At 49.0% G+C, this 22727-nt stretch overlaps 1 protein-coding gene across 3 annotated transcripts in view; it reads left to right on the forward strand.

Moving 5' to 3' along the window:
* LOC106743815 (zinc finger homeobox protein 3-like) overlaps nucleotides 1-22727 on the forward strand; it is a 406062-nt gene that overhangs the window by 166582 nt on the left and 216753 nt on the right. The window lies entirely within an intron of this gene.

Raw genomic sequence — 22727 nt, forward strand, 5'->3', positions numbered from 1 at the left:
TTCAATGTTTCTTCTTTAATTCGAACGTGTTAGCAAAGATACAAATGAACAATACTGTGAGAAAAACATTCACTTCAGAATTCCAAAAATGTCGAAAAAAAGAAAAGTAACGTCGTCGTATAATTGAGAAATGTCATATATCTAGGTCACTTTAAGATCAAATTGTTTTTTTTTTTATTTTTATAAATTCATCTCTGATTATGCGAGTTACTACTTTATATGTCTTTATGGTAATTCATTACTGCAACGGAAGATTCAAAGTAAACGCAAGTATCTTTATTATATTCTTACCCATCATATAATAAAAGATCAATATTTACATTTTGCACTGTCATTTCGATGATTGTTATAACCAAATACCGCGCAAGTTCCTATGCAGTGGCGCGTATTTGTGGCCATTTGATGCGCTCCAAATTCCACCGGAAAGAAATATGTCGAAACCGTTTTGCAAACGAGTGTACTTTTAGATACGTTCAATTTACCTTCTTTAACTCGAGCATTATCGACGAAAGATATAACGAACAATACTATGAACAAACATTGCACGATAAAAAAAAACAGAAAATACCACATGACTGACGGATGTCATATTTGCGTCACGTGAAAATCCAATTGTTGTCCTTCGAACTTTAATAATAAATTCGTCCACGAATAAACAAAGATTACGGCACACCACCTAACGAAATCTGCATAAGAAGTGAACATCGCGGAGCATTCTCGGGCGAAACGCTGCCGATTAGCCGTTTCATCGATACACACTCACACTCGGACACACAGCCCGGACGTTGCCGTTCTCAAAGTGAACGGCCGAGATGTCGTCGTTCGCGTGCATTATCGACGGACTTCCCGGGTCGAAAACTTCCCCCGGTCAGAGCGCGCCGGGCGCGAAAAGGAGAACACCGGGGCGATCCCCGGTGTGGTTGGCGCGGTGTAAACGCAGCCGTGTAACACACCCGAGGTGGTCGTTGCGACGCGCGCGCGATTACTTACTCTCCGCCGGCGAATTAACGACGAATCACCGATGGGAAAACCGGTTGCCGGTCGAACGAACGGCACGCAGCCTAACGACTTCTCTCCTCAGCTTCAACGGGCATTCCAACGGCACGAGTTCGCCCCGCGACGCGAATTAATGGAAACACGCTGCGGCATGCCGTATGCGCTGATAAAGCGGAACGTACGCGTCTCTTCTCTCTCCCTCTTCTCTCTCTCTCTCTCTCTCTCTTCCCCTCCTCTCCTCTCCTATCTCTCTATCCTCTCTATCCTCTTCCGTCGCGCTTTCGGTATTAAGCGATTCCCGCCGAGGATGGAGACCCTCCCCCCTGAGGGGGGAGGGGGCGAGGAAGCAAAAAAAAGAAGCAAAAAAAAGAGAAACGCCGGGAGAAGCAGGAAGTAGGCGCGAGTCGCGGAGAAAATTAGAGATCCGCGAGCGATACAGTCGAAACGAATCCGGGCGTTTAAATCACAATCGCTACAGTTGAAACTCGCGTGTACGCATGCGCGCGTATGGGTAGTATAATTACTGCGTAACGGGACGCGGTTTAATCCACGATAAATGATTAAACTAATGATTTGCGTTAACGGGGCAGCGATTATATCGCGACGTTGTATCTCTTTCCTTTCCTCGCGCGTACCCTCTCCCCTCCCCCCTCTCGCTCGCCTGTAAATAGTTAATAAGTGGAGAAGACGGTCGCGCGTGAATTACGCGAGTGTGAAGAGTAACGACGAGCTAATGACTCTTAACGGGATTACCTCAGCAGAGAAACCGAACAGACGACGGGCGCGATCGAGCGAGCGAACGAGCGAGAGAATCGCTGTGGACGCGCGCGTCGTTTTCCGATTCCTCGCGCGCGCTTCACACGCTCCCGGCGTGTTTAAATATTGATGCACGTTCACGGATATCTTAATTAACACGCGATAAGCGACGGCGTTCGCGCGTGTGTGTCAATCCGCCGGCGACCGGCGGCCGCCGCTTCTCATCGACACTTCCGATCGAATTAATAGCCGCAGCCTCGCGCTGAAAGGAGACATATGTTTCCGCGCGGTTATTAATATATGCATCTACCTCGGGTCGATACGAGTCCGGCTGGAAAGAGCGAAGAAGAGGGGAGGGCGGAACAGCGTTCGGAAATGAATCGATCCCGGTGGAATAAAGTGTCCCGGCGAATTAATAGAAACTCGGCCGAGCGGCGTTATTACGCGCGCTGTCGCGATAGATGGGCCACGTCGTGCGTTCCTGCCTACCTACCTGCCTGCCTACCTGCCTACATGCGCCCCCCGTGCCTTCCGCGATGTGTTCCAGCGCGCTTGGAAATTAAGCGATTCTGTATTCACGCATGAGCGCGATCGCACGGGAGAGCCCGCGAATCGCGAATGCAGCAAGACGAAACGGCGCGCGTATAATCGATCGTAACTGTCTCTGCGCCGCTAAATATTCCTTCCTGAATCGGACAAGCTTTCAGCGTCCATAAATACCCGGCGCAAGAGCCTTCGTTCGCTCATTAATGAAGTAACTGACGCTTTCCAGCGTAATACATTACCCCGTTACATCGGTAACTCGAGATTGGAATGATCGATGTCATTCTCCGCCTGAGAAATAAGAGAAAAGAGACGAAGAAAGAAAGGAGAGGGAGAGAGAGGGGGGTTGGGGGAAGTGACACGTATGCATTCGGAGACGTAAGACGCTTCAGCGGAAACTTGGACGCGCCATCTGAAAGGGATAATAAATTTTTCACGGGCTTGACGTATGAAAACTTTCTCAGAGATTCCGAGCTCGTCATCGGCGCGGACGTCGGCGGATAATTGCGGAAGATTCTCCGCGCATGCGCGAATATTCGCAAATCGCGGATTCATTCGCGCGTCTCGCCTTTGACGCGCGGCTTTAAGCGCGGCTTTAAGGACGTTCCCGCGCGCCTCGGATTTTCGATTTCGGCGACAAAAATGAACGGCCTCGTCGCGGCCGAAGTGATGAGGGTTAATTGGATTTAGGCTTATCAGATCCGGCGACGGGGACTTATTTACAGGCGATATTTCGCGGGCGAGCGCGCGCGCGCGCGGAGTATGTTCGCGACAATGTAGCAAATTAGGTTGCTCCGCCTCGCCTTTTATAACCCTGACGACCCCAGCGGGCATTCCGATGGCGCGAGTTCGCCTCGCGACGCGGAATTAATGGAAACAAGCCGCGGCATACCGCGCGCGCGCGCTGACAAACCGGAACGCTCGCCATTCCGCGCCGATCGGCGGCGCGCGCGTCCGGATTAACCGATTTCGTGTTCGTGCGCGTGGAAAAGTGTAAAGAGATAGAGACATGGCAGCTAATGTCGCGCTAACATTTGTATCGTGCAGCCTCCTCTTTCTCTCTCTCCCTCTCTTTCCTTCTCTCCTTTTCTCCTTTTCCTCCTCTCTCTCTCTCTCTCTCTCTCTCCCGCACCACGAACGCCGGGAATACTTAAATACCCGCGGCATTTCTGAAATTCCTCCTCGCGACACTCGCAACATTTCTTCACCGTTCCGAGGACAAATCGTTTTCTCGAGCAAAAAGTACCGGTCGCGTCCGGGGTTTCACTCTCGGCGTTCTGAGTCGTCGCGATGATTCACCCCCTTTCCTCAATAGTTATCGTCGATTATATATGCGTATTGTTATCGGAATAGAGTGTCAATCGTAGTTGTTATCGGAACAGGAATCGGCCGCGGCGGGACGCCCGGGATTCGAACGGCTTTGAAATTAAAGCCGCGCTCGTTCCGACAGGTCGACGATAATTCATCGAATTAAACGAACGAGAATTCGTCGCCCAACGGCGATTAGAGAGCCGCGATTGCCACGGTCGACGGTTCATTCGGCGTGAATGCGCTGCTCGAATCTGGTCGAAAAATTCGCTCTCTCGGGTGGCAATGACATCGTCGCGGTCTCGTAAAGAGTTAACTTACTTCAAATTGTCTAACGACTTCTCTCTCTCTCTCTCTCTCTCTTTCCCTCTCACACTCTCTCTCTCTCTCTCTCTCTCTCTCTCTCTCTGGGCTTCGACAAGCGCTCGCTCCAATGGCACGAGTTCGCCCGGCGACAGAATAAATGGAAACACGACGGCACGCCGTATGCACTGATAAACCGGAACATCCGTTCAACGCACCGTTCTATTCACATGGCTGCCTCAGCACATTTCGCATCAAACGATTTAATCCCGGCGCTCGAGCGAGTCGATGTTATGAAAAAGGGAAAAACGAGGAAAAAACGCGCGCGCACATACATACATACTCAACAATTCGCAGCGATTTTTTCCAACTAGTGTATAGCAACAAGGAACCTCTCCGGCAAAAATCGCGTCCATTAATTTCAGCAAACTTGTGCACGAGCGGTAAAGAGCGATTGACGCAAAGTGGAAATAACACCCGGAACGACGGATTTTTGGAAATTTTTTTATTAAAGAGAGCACACACAGAAAAATATCATTCCGTTTCTAAGAAAAGCGATTACCCGATTTTTACTCGATTATTACTTTCCTCATTTTAAGTAATGGTTATCTTCAACAAAAAATATTTTGATAATAGTCGTAAAATATACCCATCATAAATTTTATAAAAACTGATTATCACATCGAAAGAAGACTTTATTTTCTTTTCAGAAATATCATAAAACTTTACGAAAGAGAAAAGTCAGATTCGGTTAATTTAAACAAATAACACAATGTTTGTTTTAATTTAATATTTTTGATTGAAGTACTAAATTTATATATTAGAAAATTTAGAATATATTTAATTTTATATTTTACTTTAACTTCCCTTTTTTCGCATACTTGTACGTTGTATGTATTCTCCTATGCGCACGCACAGTCGATAAAGAGACACGAGTAGTTCTTTTATTTACACCGCACGATCACGTGATACATGTGGCGTTATCAAATTTCAAATTAATCTGTCGTGAAACAAATTTCGTCGACGATCGTAAAGGCACACGCGACGCGTGAAGTTCGCGCGCGAGCGAAGGGGAGAAGCTACCCTCGCGTGTCCTACATATTCGATGTTAATTCGCGCGCGCGCTCGCTCGCCCTTAACTGTCGAGAAGCGTTTCGAGGAGGTAAAAGCGCTCCTACGCAGTGGACGCATTTTTCTGTGGTCTCTAAAATATAGTTGCTAACAAAACCGCGAGTCCAGGTACTTGCCAACGTCGTCTCGGACAGGCTAACGACTTCTCCGCTTGACTTTAATGGACATTCCACGGCACGATTTTACTCGGCGATTTGAATTAATGGAAACATGCTGGCATCCCATTTGCACTGATAAAGCGGAACGTCCTCCTCACGGGGTCTTCCCCTTTCTCTCGCTCCTCCGCTCGCCGCTCGTGTAGTTCTCTGTCACAGCTCTCGGGACGATCCTAAACGCGTTTTGCGGTCGCGACCGTCCGTGCCGACGTATTAGCGCGATTACGTTGGCTTTACACGCGCGGCAGAGTTCAGCCACGACAATGAACGAGCGGTGGTATTTTTTTCTCCAATAAAAGAAAAATTTACCTTATTATATATTAAATATTTCTCCACTAAAAAACAAAGAAATTCTTTAATATTTATCTAACATTACTTACGTAGTGTTACTTCATTCAAATAATGTATTATTTGTGACGACCATTACCACTGGAAATTTCAGGCATTGAGAAATTTGGTTGGGTCAAACTAAATTCATATTTATATACGGACAAACAAAGGTTTTAATTTTGAAAACCAAAGTTTGTCTCTCGAAAATAAAAATGAAAAAGGCTTGGTTCAGAGAACCAAATTTAAGTTTTCATAACCAAAACATCCGTCCATATTCAAGCAAGAATTTCGTGAGTCAACTAAATTGATTTCTCAGTGCATCAGGATCAAAGTAAGAATACATTATATTATTAGATTTGAAATTGGACCTATTTTGCTATCTCGGCTACTATTTCGAATGATTAACGTGGGACCGAAATATCAATTCGGGCGTGCTCATCGTTGAGTACGATCGCGAGCGCGTGTTAATTGCTACGAGAGAATCCATGTGAAATTTATTAACCACGCCGGGGCCGTGCGCTGCCACCCGAAGTATCGACCATTGTCCACGGTGAGAGAAAGGCGGACGTACAAAAACGGTCGAGATGGTACCGTTGCGCTTAATCGACTAGGATGCGCGAGGCATTATTTATAATACGCAGTCAGCAGATCGAGGATGGTAATTCGCGATATCCGGAATGCCGTAGCGCGGCGAGCCGAGCCGTGGCCGGTCGGCCGGCCGCTCGAGAGTCGTCCCGATAGCGATCGTCATGGCGATTAATCTGGTTGCCCGTAGAAATCGCCAGAGGTGACGTGGCGACAAGGGCGGGCACCGCACGGCGTTAAATTATTTCTGACGCAAATTAACAGGCGAGTGGATAAAGCGACGCTCGCGTGCGCGCGCGTGTGTGTGTGCATGAGCGATTCATGACGGAGGGTGAAGGGAAGAAGATCCGAGAGCGAGCCGAAAGAACTGAAGCGAGATGGACAGTGACGGGCGGCCGGTAATCCGACTCACAGTATTGTTTCACCAACGGAAGTCACTCTTTTATTATGGGACACTTCCGGCGCCTGTGCGGGAGCACCGTCGTTGTTCCTGTTTACAAAGTATACACACCGAGCGCGAACGCGCGCTCCTCTGTCTCTCTGTTTCTCTCTCTTTTGATCATTTCCAGACTGGCGAGAAATCGGCTTTTCTCGTTATTCAGCAGTGGGAAAATTAAGAAACAGTTGCCTTGCTCTCGCGCAATATGACCGAATCCCATTTAAATATATCGCTCTCTTGTATCTCTTTTCGGTCACTTTTTTTTCTTATTTAAAAACCGCCACTTTGGAATATTTGGCATTCATCTCGTTGCCGCCGTGTTCGTGGAAAAGAAAATTAAAAAATAACGCCCGAGAAGTCATCGAAGGATCCGTAACTAAAGCACTGCTCGATAATTCCGAGACACCTTACACAACACGCGTTCACGTCGGAAACACACTTAATAACTGCCGGATGAATACCGAGGGCACAAAATGCCGTCCGAGTAACTGTTTCGGGACAAAACGCACTCGAGCCTCTTCGCTCTCTCTCTCTCTCTCTATCCCTCTCACTCAATTCACATGCAAGCCGAAGTGTAGCATAGCACGCAAGCTCCCACGTGGGCCCACGACGTCCACCGTAATTAAGGGGGCCACGTTAATTTTTATAACTAAAGGAAAAAGAAGCAAGCGTCGACGACGACAACGATGACGTGGAAGCGGTGGAAGAAAATTGACGCGCCGCGCTGCATCGCATCGCGTCGCGCCGTATCGCGGCGAGGAGCGGTGAGGAGTGGAGAAGCGTGCACGAGAGCGTTTCTGTCGCTTCGCTGGCCTAATTGCGCCTCACGAATTCCGGTAATTATCATAATTGCCGGCGGCCCCGTCACGCCCGAATCGAGACTCGGTACGCTCTATAGGCACGGTTGTCCGCGATGCGGTCGCATAGCCGGCGGGATCCCGATTCTCGTTTTGTCCCCACAGCACCGCGCCGGTTTCGTGCGTCTTTTGCACTTGGCAATTTTCGAAATGAGAACATAATTGCCGGATCGCCCGGCCGGCCGATCGGTCGGTCGGCCAACGTCGGACACGGCGCGCGAGATATTGACATTTGACCCGGGAACGAAAACGCTCGGACGAACGTGTTGGAATTAATTACTCGGCGAGCGCTATTTGTACAGCGGAGAATCGGACGATTGATCAAACGTTGCTACGGAATCGATCAATCTATAACCTGTACACGCGTTTCGCCGGGAGTTATAAATTTACACCGGCTATTAAAAGGATCCCCCCGCCGAAGCTTATCGTTCATTTATAACTGTCTGCTAACGTCTCATTAACCTCCCGCTTCCCGGAACAAAATGCGAGGGAGATAGAGTCGCTGATCTCGAAATATCCGCGGCGAGGGAGCTAAAAAGGAGAGGAGAGAGAGGGAGAGAGCGCAGGAATGAAGGAAGGCGAAGTGGGACGGAGGAAGTAGCGAAAGGACGGATTCGTTCTAGTCGAGAAACCCGAAAAATGCCCTCGCCCGTAACCGTAAAGCGACCGGACGTCGCGATGATCAATTAGCGGCCGTGAGGGAAGGACGCGAGACGCGCGTGGGAGGAGAGACGCCCGAGGGAGGAAATCCTTCCGAGAGCTATCCTCGATATTATCGAGATAATGTAACTCGAGAGTACATCGAGGTGTAAGTGGAACGGAAAGTACAGGACGCTTCTTCGAGGGGCCATGTAGCGAGCGAGAGCGAGCACGTGTCTCTCTTTTTCAACGGTATAGACCGAACGAGCGCGTTTAGTGATCGATGATGCCTCATTCTCATCGGCGGAGCGTCAGCTTGCCAACGTTAATTATCCCGGAAATTAATTACCGGCGACAAATGCACTCGGCGATATTGTGCTCGGTTCTCTCTCTCGGCTGACACCGGACACACCATCGAGCTGCTTTTCCGCGAAGACACATTATAAGTTTTTTCTCCGGGGTTAATTTCGCCGGCGATAGCGAAATCCTTTCCCACCCGCAACCCCCTCCATCCCCGCGTCCTCCACTCTCGCTCGCTCCCGCCGTCTCGTTTCTCCGTCTCGTCCGAGCGGCTTTTATTCCAGCTTCCCCCGTCCCACCCTCGAACTAAGAGCGGCTAAGAGTCGGTAGGAGCGTCTCTATGGTTAATTAAACGCATAGATCACCCCCTCTCTCTCTCGCAATCTCCACCGACTCCTCCTCATTCACCCTCCGGCCACCCGCACCGAAAGGCGCCTTCACTTCCTTCCGCAACCCCGCGCATACACACACACGTGCAGACGCTTCTTCCGCGCGCGTGGTGTGTTGCACAGGCGTGCGCGTTCCTTTACAAGCGCACAGTGCCGTAAAAAGCCCTCCCGGCGAACTTTTGGCACGCGTGCTTCTTCGGTGTACGAATACCCGCGAGTTTACAATCGCGTGTTGGTAGTGGGCGAGAGAGGACGTGTTCTCTCATTCGTTCCTCCTTTTTTCCCCTTCCGGTAGTCGGAAATAATAACGGAAATTCGTTGCGAAACGCGTTCGAGCGAGATTTTTACGGCCTCCGAGCGCGGCTGTAATTATTTCCCCGTTCGCGCGCATCATCTCTCTCGTCGAGTCTTCGGGACTCGGATTTTTCGAACGAGAGGTTAAAAAGGCCGGTGCGATTTTCGGCAGGTGATGGCGGATTATCACGAGCCTCGTAATGCCCCGCGTAATTACGATCATAATTGCCGATTGTTATTCCGCGCGAGATCGAGCGCGCTAATCGAACGGCGGACGCGCTCGCGGCGCGGTTTGTTTGCCGAGCCGGGCCGCGAAGAAAGCACGTTTACCGCTCGGAGGCCCCTTTTTACGTGATTTCGCGAAGGAGATCGCACACTATGAACTTCCTTCTCCACGCCCACGTGATGTAAACGAAGGAGAAGAGGGAAAGCCCTGCGGTATATACCGGTTCCTCGACAGAGAGAGGCGTAACCTCGGCTTCAAACTACCGTCCACGCTCATTATCGTTTACGCCGGTATCTCAGTCGTCGATTCGTCGCCTCTTCGGCTGGCTCGATCGATCGATCGATCGAACACCCCTCGTTACTTACTGATCACATAAGTATGGCGCGCTTCGTGTATAATATACTGGGTGTCCCGCCTCTCTCGCGGAAAACCTCTTAAGGCCGGTTTCTCCGGTGATTTTGGAAATCGGAGTCGAAATTCGGGGATTGGAGAGCGCTGAAGAATCAGTGAACAATTTCAAAGTTTAACAATGTTTAACCCTTAGCCGAATAATTCACCAGTAATTGAGCTTTATTCTTTTAGAATTTTAAGAAACGTATTAACCATATGACTTATTCGCTGCAGATAAAATATGAGCGATAAAAAAGGGAAATATGAAATAATGGAGTAAAAATGAATTAACACGCGCGAAGACAAAATTAGTTACATTTAACCCTTAGTTGACACACGGGGTTAAAAGTACCCCAGAGTGTTTTTGAACGCAAATTTTTCATAGCTGCGCGCCAAATTTGGTTCTGTGGCGTCACCTAGTATTAGTCGAGGCTTGACCCAATATTGATAAATAAAACAATTATACACATTTTTTCTCGCTGGGGTCCAAAATACCTCCTATAGCACGTACGTTATTATTTTGACGTGTGTCAGTTAAGGGTTAAATCGTTGTCTTTTGCTACAAATGGTTGCTTACTGTCGTTTGTTTGATGCTTACGAGGATACAGTTTTTGTCTTTGCGCGTGTTAACTCATTTCTACTCCATTATTTCATATTTCCCTTTTTTATCGCTCATATTTTATCTGCAGCGAATAAGTCATATGGTTAATACATTTCTTAAAATTAAGAATAAAGCTCAATTACTGGTGAATTATTCGGATAATCGAATATTATATAATAATCACATGAGTCAATACTTCTTTAAGCCTCAATATGAAAAAAACGATCGCAAGTATAATCTCAAGATCAAGGTAGAACAACAGGCTGCGTAACATTGTGTCTTCTACAAATTCTGAATGTTACACTGAGATAGAACAGTTGAGAAAGTTCTGGCTGATCAAGCATCACGTATCAACGCCCATCTTTATCAAGAAGCTGTCCGAGTGGAGACATCTTTCCCTAAGTTGTACCTGCAGAGTTTGACCTCCAATGAGTGCCTTTCGCGCACTCTCGCTGACACTCTTGAATTAATTCCTTGATATCTCTTGCGAAATTTGGGATATTAAAGGACTTCCTCGCTCAGTTCAACACGCTGTACCAGCACACGAGCGTTTATTATCGATCACTCAGTGTGAGTCCTCGTTACATCGCGTTCCGTACCGGGGAGAAAGCCAAACGGACACTTTGAAATTGATTCCTAACACACTTATGAGCTAACGTCGAGTTAAAACTCTGATTCCAAAGGTACTTGGCATTGCGCACGGCGAAAGACGGTAACTCAAAGCACTCTCGAGAGTTACATCGCGCGTCAGAGAAGACGGCCAGCCGCGCTGAGAATTCTCGAGCGCTCTCCGAAAACAAATCCATTCGACGCTCGCGTCAGTTTAATCGCCGTCGGACGTCCCGTCGTCCTCGCTTCCCGGAATATTACCTCGCCTCCTCGCGAGCAGCGCGACTTCATCGAATTTCAGCCGCAAACAACCTCCACTCTCCCTGACCGGAGTAATATTCAGATCGTCGCCGGGGCGCCGGTCGAATAATGCCGGAATAAGGGGTCGCTTACGTCCCTGCGTCGGCGGGCACTGCGCTGGTGGTAGTCGCGCGGGATGGTGGTGGTGTGCACACGAGAGAACGCGAAGGAAACGGAGGAGAAGAAGGTGGCGGCGAAGGAGAGGGCGGCCGGGTAGCGGAGAGGATATTCTTATGAATCGATGAAAGAACCGCGAGCATGCGCGCCGGAATCTTAATAACTCATGCGATACCATCCCCTCCTGCTCGCTCGCCTTCACTTGTTATCCAACCACCCCCTACGTTATCATGCGCCCCTCCCCCGCTGCTGTTGCCCGCGGCAGATATGCCGTCGTAACATGCAGGGCTGGCGTAAACACGAGAGCCGGGCATACCTCTCTCGTATACTCGGGCGAATATCTCGTCGAAACCGCACGTCGAATCCGCGCCAACGAGAGTGTTCGTCGTCGTCTCCGCCGCGACCGACGCACGCGTCGTGTCGCGCTCGTGAAACTACGTCGTCCGGAGGAATATCTTCGAGTGTTGCCGGCCTTCGTGGGAGACACCTCGCTCACACGAAGGGGCCGTTATCACGCATCCTCGCGGTCGTAGACGGATATACGCGCGGCTGGAAAGCTCGGATCGCGAGTTTCGCGTTGAGATAATCATCCGTTTTTCCCTCGGAGTACCCGCTAACACCGAGTAATGAACACGTACGAATAAAATCGTGTCCCTATCGTTACCCCCCCCCCCTCTTTTNTCTCTCTCTCTCTCTCTCTCTCTCTCTCTCTCAGTTTCTCTATCTCTCTCCTTCTTTCTCTACACAACGAAAGTTATAATCGAGCCCAATTTAATTCGAAAAGAATCGCAGATAATCCTGGAACGCGCCGTACACAAAACACATACATACATACATAGAGAGGCGCACGTATGTAGCGAAGGAAGAGATTCCCGCGGCCGCGAAGGAGACACGTCGGGCACCTCGCGCTCGTATATTCGACGACTTCGCCGGCGCGGAGGGGCGCGAGGGGGAGCACGCGAACAAATTAGCCCTCTATCTGAAACAACTTCTCGGAATAGCCGTTACTCACGAGCGAGGATCGGGTCCGTATTGCGGACCGAGCGAAACGGCCGTGCGCGCCGGAGGACGAGGAGAGTCGAAAGCGGGCTCAGAGAGGCGGGGAAGAGGGGTGATGGCGGAGGAGGCGAAGGAGAGAACGCAGCCGAGGGAGAAAATAAAAGGCCCGGTACGAGGCATTTCGAATTTCCAGCTCGTGGTCCTACGAGAAGAGGAGGAGGATGAGGAGGAGGTGGGGGCGGTGGGTCCTGTATCTGGTCAATCCGAGGATAAGCGGGTCGTTCGAACGGTGTTGAACAGGAGTGAATATTTATACGCGGGTCCTGCCTTCGCACCTTTTTTGCCGTCGTCGTCGTTGTCGTCGTGGTCGTGGCCTACCTCGCGTTTCCACCTTTAGGCCCCGCCAGCGGTATCTCCTTGATTGCCCGGTCCTAATTAATTCCTCAGGCTTTATCTTTATTTTTACCACGGAGCCGCCAACCACGCGGCCGGCGGCTGGGACAGACGACGACGACGGCCGGTGAGAGAGCCGGGGAGGTGGGAAGAGGGATGATGGTCGCATGGGCAAGGGGGAGGAAGAAGAAAGAGGCTGTGTGAGAGAGCGCGTGTATGGTCATCGACTCCGTCAGGAACGTCGTGGAGACGCGACGGGCCACTAGCGTCGAACGTTACCGCGGTGGTGGAGAGAATATCACGCGGCGACGTACGGTTTCTCGCGGATTCCCATCGCTCGTGAAGCCGGTGGTTATTCGCGTTAATACGGCGCCCCACGCTCTCGACGAATATACGGCCGAGCGATCGCCGGCTGACCCGTGGAATCTGTCTTGGGGTTCTCACGTGGGAGAGATTCCCGATCTGCTCGGCCGAGAAACGCGCGAAATTGCGCGCGCTTTTCCCCCCGGAGCGCGTCTAAACACGCACCGGACATCCTTCACTTTTTCCTCCCGCCGCGTAGGCGTCGTTCGTTCTGACGTCATACGGAGAGGTAGGTCATGGCCAAGCCTTCGACTTCGGCAAGCGGTCCGCGGCTATAGAGTCGAACGTCCACGTGTCATGCCGCGGCGCACGAACACACACGTGCGTGGTGACTGTCCTCCCCGAATAGCGATAGCGGTCGTTCTCCCAACAGAAATCATTCGTTAACGAGGCAGTTTATCAAGCAATTCGCCGCCGGACGCTCGTCCGATCGACTCGCTCGCTGAAAATGTTTGCCCGGCCAATTTTCTCCGGGCGAGGAAATAAAACACGGAAGACGCTCGCGTTGTCCATTTTTATTTCGATCTCGAGATCAACCCTGGTCCGACGCTCGTGGATCATACTGGCCCGAGTGACAAATTAAGATCCTATAATTGTGAAATATTGAGTTATTGCACGTACAAACATGGGATTCTCTTCTTAGGCATGTAGAATTTTCTACTTCCGTCTTCGTAAAATCAATACGCTATTTTCTTTTAAACATCCAATTACCTACTTTAACGCATTTTACGTCAGATGATTTGTCTTCGAATAATGACTGTGGTAAATTTCTGAATAGATTTTTTTTTTTTAACAATGTTTGCGACATATTTTACCTCTCGTATATTTGAGACTATAATGCCTGTACACTAAACAAACACATTTTGGAGTAAGAGTATATCAGAGAAGTTACTCAGGTCTCACGAGATTCAGTGCCAAACTAAGCAGCAAAAACTAAGTGTGCCAACGAAGCGTTAAGTTTCTCTCGGCACGACTGACCGATGCTTTCTGATTCTGTATCTGAAATCCCGATTTTCGATCTCTCCCGTCGCTGTACTCGATCGAGTCGAACGAAACGCGAAATAATACGCTTCCCCCTCGCGCTCGTCTGAAACATACACGGCGAAGACGCGGTCTTTCACCGGCCGGTAAAATAACGAGGACGTTAATATTGACGGTACGATCCGTCTTGATGAGCGTGGTAACGTAATGTGGCCGCGCGCATCTCCACGCTCGCGGGACGTTACGTACGTACGTATCACTTTTAAGCGCCGGAAATGAGTTATTAGCGATCACGCGGCGCGCTCTCTCAATTGTCCTGATTTGGAAACCTCTGATCCCGACCCTCCGCTCCCGGCAGACGAATTTAAGCCGCCGCGTTTCCGTGCCGCTGGCCATTACCGTCGGCAATCTGCCCCTTCCCCTGCGAGGACCGGCCGATGTAATCGTGGCCGTGTTTCGATCGAATTGCCGTCGCATCGGCAAGACTATTCTTCGCGTCGGCATTATTTCCCGCGTAATCGATACGTCCGACGACATTATACGCTGTCGTGCGCGATGCCCCGTCAGGTGGGGTAATTTTGCAACACGACCGAGAGAAGGAGAAGCTGCTGGAGAACCCGGAAAGAAATGTATCCAGTCAGCCCGAGTCTAAAACTAGTACTTAACTAAGCAAGATCAACTCTGCTCCCGAACTTGAGCCCCATCAGCAATGAGCGCATTTTTCAAATACAATATTAATCGAATCAACTAAATGGCATACGGATTAAGAAGATTTTCAGCATAGTCATCGCTGATGACATTTTAAAAACATGATTAATAAAAGTGATAAGTAATTTTCCAGCGTGAAAATAGCATTTGTTGCATTTAACATCATAAATATGCGAATTTAATTAATATCAAATATTAATATTGCGAGTAAAATTTCAGTCGAAACAATTAATATCGCGTGTTGGAAGGAAATATGTAGTGTCATTAACATTTTCAATTTGCGAACAAGTAACACACGATGAATGACTTAGACTTTAGAATGAACTTGCTGAGATACACGAAAAAAAGTTAAAATTAACATTTTACTTTTTACTGCGTAACTATAATTTCTTTTGTTTATCAACTGATTTATTTATCTGGCAACTGGGAGAAATGAGCGTTACGTTACTGTCTAGTTGCACACAAAGTTACCGCCTCGTGACTAGACAATCACGAGTTTCAATTTCTACTAGGAATATGGCAGAAGGTAAATTTGAATTTCGATGTTCACGGGGACCTCACGTCAACCAGTCGATCGGTTACAATTATTCTTCCGATTCTTCGCCGCACTCTTACCTCCGTCGAGACCCGAATTCCGATACTTTCCGTTTCGTGCGCGCTTCATGATTATTTATCTTGCCGCCGAAATCCCGAAGGTTCCGAGCGCGCGGTGACTTTGAATTCACCGAGACGCGCGGTTGTCAATTATCGTAACGAGCGTGTAAATTAGCCGTCGTGAGCTTGCCGGCGGCGGCGGTGCTTTAAATTAGATTTTAATTAATTTACACGGCCGCGTCGCACGCGCGAGCGTGCACCCTTTTATCAGATCCACGCCGATGCGACGGCGACGACGCACTTGAAATTCCGAGGACGAGGGCACTTTACGGCGTCCTAACGAAGCCACCTGCCTAGCAGCACTGTCCACTCTGTTAATTTTAATCGGGTGAGACGCTTTCTCGCGAATTAGACGGGGGCGGCGGGGAGGGTCGGCCGGGACGGGAAGGCGAGATAAAGAAGGGTGGTTGCGCCGCGCGCGCTCGTAAAAGACGCTCGTATCGAAGTGTCGTCGCACCGGCGGAGGACGCCGCTTGGGAACGCCGAGCACGATCAAATGAATCAACAGAGACAATTAATAGCCCGGCAAGGGCCTTGGAAGAGCGTCGGGACGCCGCCATCCCCGCCGGCGAGTGTGCGGACAACAGATCTATCTGTATGTACACACACGTACGCGACACACCTCGCGAAGGGTGTCGGAAATGCGACGCGCGCAGCAACGGAGATCCTTTATCGATTCAATCTGCATGCAATTACGAGCCGATTATCGCCGCGCGAATAACGTTATGTGCCCAAGTTTAAACACTCGATCTAATTGGAAAATCTAGACCACTATACGGAGAAAAATGGATATCAACTCATTCATCTTCCCATATACAAGCAAGAATATATAATCTTATGTGAAGATGAAACTTGCTTACGTGAAGAAATTCCACATAGTCTCGCAAAAATCGTCTTGTTATTCAAGAATAACAATATAAACATTTTCACGAGTCGGGAGGAAAAAGTATTGGATAATGAGGATATTTTCAATATAAAAAATCTAAAAAAAAATAAGAGAATCTTTAAAATGGAAAAGATTTCACAAAAAAAGAGCAAAATCGATCGATACCCCGAGCGTGAAAATGACGAATAAATAATTTTCTTTCGAGAGATCAACATTCACGATTTCCTCCATGCTCTTCGACTTTGAAAGCACAAATTACCGAGAGCATTATGCACGCCGATGACTCATCCTTCGTATAACGAAATACTCTTTATATATCGGCGTCGTTGCTACGAGCGCTATTGTACACGCTTTATGACTCGGAATAGTATCAAGGGCAATTGATAACTTATCATGGACTCCGGGGAAGCGTCAGCGCGCCGCCAGGGCGCGCGCGAGCGCGGACAACAAATCTATCCGTCTGCCGTCGAGTAAACACATTGGCTCCGCGAGGGTTGGAGGTAACTGTGGCGTAGATGGATTCTCTATCAACACCCGCGCATCGATGGAATTCCGCTTCCACTCGCCCGGTAGCTACGTCGTATCGAAACGTGGGGAAAAGGAGCAAATAGAAAATTAATACCGTTTAATTGGTGGCGTCGAATTAGCGCGTATATCACGGCCGTTTGCGAAACGTTGCGCAAGCAACGAGAACTCTCGGGCTTGCGGGAGACCTCCGTATCATCGTCGTATTAAGCTCGTCGTGAGTGCACGTGCACTGACGGTTAATCGCGGTAAAAACACGTCGCGTGTGTATTCAAAGGGATTGAGGATAATTGATTTCCACGTGCGCGGCGAATACTCGATCGAACTTATCGTCACCGACATCGACGCATTGTCGAGTACACAGGGTGTCTGATAATTAAGAACACAGCATTCGTGTGCGGGTGAATCGTGCATGAAATTCAACTGAAAATCTATCTACCGCTTTGCAAATTTCGCAATATATTTCTATTAAGAAACAAATTAAAGAACCGAAAAAAAAATTATTAAAAAAGGATGGAATAAAAGATTAGAATATCAGAGAATGCAGTAGAATCGAATAGAATGCAATAGAAGTGGAATCGATTTTTATGAGAATAACATAGATATACATAAGAAATTCCATTGCATTTTACGAACGATCGATTGATTGATGCACCCGTACGTAAAGATTCGTATCAACTGATTCCTCTTCCGACGGTCACATCTACGCGGTATTCGCGCTTCTGTTAAAAGCTCCAGGTATGCAAAATTCAAATCTTCCAGGTATCCAGTGACGCTTAACGGATTAGCCAGAATTCTTTAACAATTCCTTAAGTATTCTTCGAAGTTTCCAGAAGGGGCTATTCAGTTTCCTTAATCTACAAGCAGGCGTTCAGTTATTAATTGCCAGACACACTGTATATCCGCCCTTTTCCGTTACAGCGAGACTATGAGAACTTGGAGAGTACTCGATACACAAATTCGCGAATCCGTGAGCGCCGACGGAGGGAAAATCTCTGCTCATTTAACGAGCCCGAGAGAGGGTTCAACCCTTCCAACATTTCCACCCTCCGACAATATTTAATGCATGTTTTAAGCGTAATTAAATGGCAGAGGGTTTACCGTCTGCGACCGCGCTGCCGCCCTCCCACGCAAATTATCGCATTTAACTCTCCCCTCCCCCCGGCCCTCGCGCGCCAGCCATCCTCCCCCGCGGGCTATCATCGACCATCCGCCGACTCAGCGACGGCATTTCAGGGCGGCCTCGCCAGTCATAATGTACTTTTCATTAGCTCCGCACCCCTTTCGCGGCGCGCATTCAGCCCTGGAATATTCATCGCCTCTCGCAACCCTTCCTTTCAGAAAGTTCAACACCCGCACTCCGTGGCTCCCACGTAGCACTCAACAGGTTTTAATTACCCTCGACGCCTCGTCGACAAGCCGGCTACAAATGACGGCCGACTGCGAAGTGCAATTTTGCTTAAACCGACCCGATCCGCGTACCGCGATCGGGAATTGAATTGACAGAACAATCTCGTTCGTCGCGCTCCTCCGGAATTATTTTAATTTCTAGATAATTTTTCCTCGCACTGTGATAGAGCCCAAAGATCGAAGTATAGGTTGTTATCACGATTCGAATTTAATAATCGAAGGGAATCGCGCGTTTTGGGTGGAAATTAATATGAACAATCAATTCCACGCCGAAGGTAAAAAGATTCGCGATTGTGACTGCGAATGATCAATGTTGGCACTCCACGACGTGCGACATGCTATGTTAAGGCGCAAAGATTCCCGCTTCAATCTCCGAAATCTAATCTCAAAGCGGAAGCTCCGAACGAACCTTCGCTATTCATTTCGATTCCAGACGAAATTACTTTGTTTACTCCCTAACATTCTACGTCATTTATGAGGCGAGGTCTGAACACTTGTTCGCTAGATTCGCTTTTCGAGATATAGTCTCCGTCAGAAACACCGGAGCTGCACCTGACTTACTTGTAGTGCCACAAACCCGAAATAAACTACAGGCGCTCTTTTTTTGGACGACCGCAAGGCACTGGAACATGCTTTCCAATGCCATCCGGTCAACCCTTTCCGTTTCTTGAGACTAGTTCGTGCTATTTCTAACCTTTACATTTAATTGATTATAACTTCTCTTTAACCGATTGATTATATTTAATAATATATAAATATTATATGTGCATTTCGATAAAAAAACGGAAGGAACTTTCGCACCGACCCAATAAATAGAGCACCTATCTATCCATCTATTTATCAGGACATTACGTTCTGCCGTTAATTCTGCGGGACGACGATGTCGCGTTGCATCACCCTCGGTGATTCCGCAGACCCTAGCCGGCCGGCCGGTCCTCGTCGGAGCTCCAAAGCCAAGAATAACCCTTGCTTTGCATCTCACCTGTTGCTCGTCGACCCTCGACACCCCCGGCGCTTCAGCGGGGGTGGCTAATTAAAGAGTCAGACGGCGACTGGTTTCGCGGCTGCTTAATACCCGGCACCTTCCACCCTCCGAGTGGTGGTTTCTCAACCCCCGCGCGCGCTTCCTCCCTGCCCGACGGGGACGGGCCGCGACATTCGCTCCCGGCTTTCGTTCCTCTCGGTTTCACGAGCTGGGAATTAATTAGCGGCTCCGGTTGAAACGGGGAGGGGAAGGTGACTCATTTAGGGGATGTTTATTTTAACTTCGGCCCGTCTCGGCGCGCACGGTCCCTCCTCTTATTCTCGCCCTCCTCCCTCCGAGCGAACCCGGAGGCTGGTGACTTTTTATTACTTAATTAACTTCCTACCACCGCGCGAGCGAGCGAGCGCTTGTCTTTCTCCCGCGCCGTCGCTCTTCCAGACGCGACCGCCGCTCTCTTCTCGGCAAAACACCCTCCGTGTCGTTACCCTCCCTGTGTCTTTTCATACCGTCCTTTTATGTCGTAACTCCCGTTAACCCGCCTGGAATCTCTTTCCCGAGTAGAAACTTGAACGCGCACACGTACGTTCAGAGCTGCTCTTAACAATGATATTTATGAATGTAGTATGCGCGTTATCCTCCCTTCTGATAGCGCATTAAATATTATTATTAAATTAATATTATTATTATGGAATTTTTGTATTACTACTAATACATTAAATGTTCGTATTATTATTATTATTTTAAATTAATATTGTTATAATTATTAATCTTTTATATACACACGTATTACAAGTTAAATAATTCTTTATTTATTTATTTAATTAACTTTTAATGGAAATGATTATAATTAGCGAGAAAGTATCTATTCGAGCAACATATCGCGCGCCCCGGCTCAAATTACCGCGATAAATGTGGCTCGCCGGGAGGAATTCGTCGAAGGTTACGGCGCTTGACGAGGAGACTTTACGAAACATGGCCCGTGTGTGTATAATTAAAAATGTAATCGAATTATTTTCTCCTCGGCGATAATTAAAGATCCCGCATGCCCGGGAAACGAATTAAACATCGATCATGATCGCGCGGCACGTCGGACGAGACCGTGCCCGCGATCGGAGTCGCATGGTGCCCCACCCCCCCTTCCCGTTCCCCCGCCTTCTCTGTCTTTCTCGGCGCGCAGTTCGGCCGCAATTATTTCCTCGTTATTTTTCACCGTGCGAGCGACTCGCGACCCGCTGCCTAATTATCGCCGTGAAGATAATCATCCCGATGGACCGACCGTCCCCCTTCCCCCGCCGCCGCCGGGCGGCCGCTTCGTCCTCGAGAGAGCCCGGGAGAGAACCCTGTGATTATAATACCAGCGTCGAATGCGAGTCCCGGGTACGATGGCGGGTGCGCGAACGAACGAGCGAGCGAGCGAGAGAGGGAAAGAGGGGGAGAGAGAGGACGCGAATGGTTTCTCGCGAAATTGCTTACGGCTCTCCGCATTTCTGCACGTGAAACCCTTGCAACGCGGCCGGGCCAAGCGCGGTCGGTCGGTCGGTCGGTCAGGGCCGGGAACGCTCCCTTGCGTGCCACGGCGCCGAGAGGACACAGCAAATTAGGTGTTAGGAGCGGGCCGCGAATTTACGAGGTGACTTTTTTACGTGCGCGAGAACGGGACGCGCGGAAGGAGCCGTGTGCACGCGCGCATCCCCTGCCTGATTTCTCGCTGTTTCGTGGTGGCCCGCGACGAATCCGGCCCTCTCGTTGAATATGTTTCCGCAAGAAGCGCGTTCCCGGAACGTAATTAGGGGATAATGAACTCCGGGGAAAATGGATTTAGCGCGGCGTCGTCGGGAGAGCCGCTTGATCCTCCGCCGCTCGTATCATGGGAACTGTTCTAATTACACGCGAGGTGACCCACCGGGTGCGCTTAGGTGGCACTTTGATGTCTAATTGAACGGCTTCTTCGTTCAATTCGCTTGAATTCCCGCGAATCTGGGCGTACATCATGACTGATGTAACGCGCGACTTTCGGCAGAGGAGGGAGTAAAATATTTACCTACACGTTGCTAATTTCGTCTCGCGACGTCAGCGTAGTACGCCGTACTCCGGCCTGAGGGCGACGTAGGGACGCGACCATAAATCAGTGAAATCGAGTGAACGTCGTCGCTGTCTTAAATTCGCTTGAGCGGGGCACGATTAACGAGGGGATTATCAAGCGGAGCTCTCCAGCCTCCGTGACACCGACACCGGAAGCTCGCCTAATTAATTTCGGCGGTGGAAAAGAATCCATCTCCCCGACGGAGGTTGGCTTCGCAATTAAGAAAACTGCGGGCGAGAAGGCGACGAGAAGGAAACGCCGAGCAGCGAGAGAGGGAGTCGATGAGAAAGAGAGAGAGAGAGAGAGGGGGAGATCGGGATTATTTCGTTATGTCTCGCGGCGAGCCGGGTCGTCCGGCAATTAGCTGTCCTATAATTATCTCTTTCTCTCTCTTTCTCGGTCTTATTAGCTCATTCCACCCGAAGCGGCGACTGTTGCGTTGATTAGGGGACAAAGTAATATCCGGTAACAAAGTGCAATATCTCGCCGGCCGTGTCCCGCTCGTGCTTCGGCAGCAAGTCGAGCAAATAAAAGTTTAATCATAATGTTTAATCATAAGTCTGCGCGTGCGCGCATGTTTGATAAGTAAATATAAATCGGTCCATTATACTCGCGGTTGAGCAAGTTTAACGTACGCCGGAAGAAAAAAGTGCCGCGCACATTCAAGTGTTGCGTCCTACGGACTTTGCAGGAAAAAGGTACATTTTCTTTTTCTTCCTTTTGCCGAACCTCCGTTCGAACGGTGGAAACGGACACGTGTGGCCGAGCGGCGAGCTCGAGCGCTCTGCTTGACCGCAGCATCCAGCCGTCGTGCCGAGGGCAGGCCGTCGCGGACTTGCCTATTTTTAAATGGACATGAACAAGTCTTCACGTGGAGCGTAATACCGTGCTTCTCGTGTTACATCCTGCAGACTTTGCGCGCGTCCGTTAAAAAAAAAATTGAAACATAGGCAATATTTACTTCATCAACGTAAAAATGCACTCTTCAGTGAATAGATTTGCTGGGGAAGTAGGAATATGCCCGGTGAGAAACAACAAGCCGGAAACACAATGGAACATCAAGTTTTAAGGATAATATGGCTGTGACGAGTCAAACACGAATTCAGTGGTGAGACGTAAGACGAGAATTAATGAGTTAGTGCGAGAAAATATATTGATCGATTCAGATATTTATTATTATAAGTAACCAAACGTTCCGTTGCATTCACGATACACTGCTATGTTTTTCGAGACGCGTCGATGAGTGACACGTGGGGAGGAGTATGCTGATGATAACCGTGGATAATGAAGGAGCTGGCTTTGGTGATGAGAGTAGCAATCATGTTACTCCATGAATTATTATTCATGATTTCTTAAGTGTTATTCATTTCATTACTTGTATTGCGAAGGCTCTACGTAATCGCTTGACTGACTGCGTACGTTGCTTTCTTTAGACTTAGTTAAACATTCACGGGAACACGGAAATTGATGTG

Source organism: Dinoponera quadriceps, unplaced genomic scaffold (genome assembly GCF_001313825.1).
Source record: "Dinoponera quadriceps isolate SergipeBrazil2010 unplaced genomic scaffold, ASM131382v1 scaffold1245, whole genome shotgun sequence".
Lineage (NCBI taxonomy): Eukaryota > Metazoa > Arthropoda > Insecta > Hymenoptera > Formicidae > Dinoponera > Dinoponera quadriceps.